The sequence below is a fragment of the Lynx rufus genome, unplaced genomic scaffold (genome assembly GCF_022079265.1).
Source record: "Lynx rufus isolate CCGP_SWC_20201006 ecotype Redwood Valley unplaced genomic scaffold, mLynRuf1.p SCAF_30, whole genome shotgun sequence".
In the NCBI taxonomy this organism is placed as follows: Eukaryota; Metazoa; Chordata; class Mammalia; order Carnivora; family Felidae; genus Lynx; species Lynx rufus.
Genome location: NW_025814846.1, coordinates 3704542 through 3706246, shown reverse-complemented (window position 1 = coordinate 3706246; position 1705 = coordinate 3704542).

Sequence of the window (1705 nt, the reverse complement as noted above, 5' to 3'; positions counted from 1 at the left end):
CTCACTGGTGTAGGGACTCTTACTAACTGTAGATGATCTAGCAGGGGCAGCTGGGTTTATTATTATTATTATTATTATTTGTTGTGGAAGGCTGTTGAGCATGATAGTTACTTGTACAGGCTTAAGAGCCAGCCAGCCTGCCAGGATTAGGAAGCTGTCTCTATCAATTACCAACTGTGTGACTTCAGGCAAACTTCTCCTAACCACCTCCATTTCTTCATCTCTGCCTACCACATGGAGTTACTGTGGGGGTTAAATGAGGCAATCCATGAAAAGTGTTTGGAGGGGTGTCTGGCACAAAATAAGTGCTTGATGCATGTTGGTCATGATTGTGGTTATTTTTAAAAGATTTTTATGGTTTATTTTTATTTTAGAGAGAGAGATTGGAGGAGGGGCAGGGAGAGAGGGAGACAGAGGATTTGAAGTGGGCTCTGTGCTGACAACAGAGAGCCCAACACAAGGCTTGAATTCATGAACTTCGAAATCATGACCTGAAACGAAGTCAGATGCTTAACTGACTGAGCCACCCAGGTGCCCCATGATTGTGGTTATTTTGCTAGAACCTATTATTATACTTTATTCTTGTTATTGTTCTATTGTTATTTATTTTATTTCACCATCCTCATCATTGTTATTATTTCTCTTATTTTGCTTTTTTTGTTCCATACATTCTATGCACTTTTCTTTCCCAGCCCTAATGATTGATCATAGATGGGAAAATGGAAGCACAGAATTCCAGCAGTGGCTTGTCCCAGGTTTCATAGTTTACCAAGTCACCAATAAGGCCAAAGCATCTCCAGCTGAGAGCTTGCTTTTGCTGAGCTTGGGCCTCTTGGGAAGTTTCCTTGCCACTATAATAGGGTCTGAGTCACACTGTGCAAGCTGAATGGTATTAAGCATAGGGAGGTGGACACTTCTGGGCTGGACTTAGCACCGTGGGTTGTCTATTATCTAATGTTGCCTGAGAGCCAGCTCCCATAGCTGAGACCTTTTGATCCCACCGCAGACCCAACCCAGTCCTTGGCACCCATCCTGACAATGGGCAACCCCAGGCCCACCTACTGGCCTCAGCATCAGAGTCTTGCTATGAGGCTTGGTACTGGACCTGTACCCTGGTTTGAGTCACTAGGCTCTGACTGGGAACCGTGACCAAGTCTCAACTTTGCCCACTCCAGCTCTGATCCCTGGTTCCATCCTTGGTGACTTGAAAGCTGAATGCTGCCTTGCCTTTGCTGGTCCTGTCGAAGACTGGAGTCCTATCCTTTCTTTCTGCTTGAATCCTGCTGTCTGTAGACACCCTCCAGCTGTGACATCCCAGCTGCCCCTAGAGTGTTTGGCATCACCTGCCCCAAGACTCCTTGTCAGTTACCATGTTCTCTGCTGAGATTATGTGAGACTGAAGACCTCCACTGTCCCTCTAGGAGTCCCATTTATGGCTGTCATCTCAGCTCTCCAGAGAGCCTTTTCTGCCTGCCTTACTACAGGAGTATCAAGGCCTATTCCATACTGCCTGCCCAGGTCTTGTCATATCTTGGGGCATCCAGGTTTCCTTCAGAAAGCTGAGGTCATGGTTCCATGCCAAGGAATTTGACTCCACCCACTAAGTTTGACAAAGAAGTTCTCAAGCATTAGATGCTACTAACCCAGGGTCTCCCTGAGCCCCTGAGACATGCCAATAGAGCTCTAAGCCAACTTTGTTGTAAGG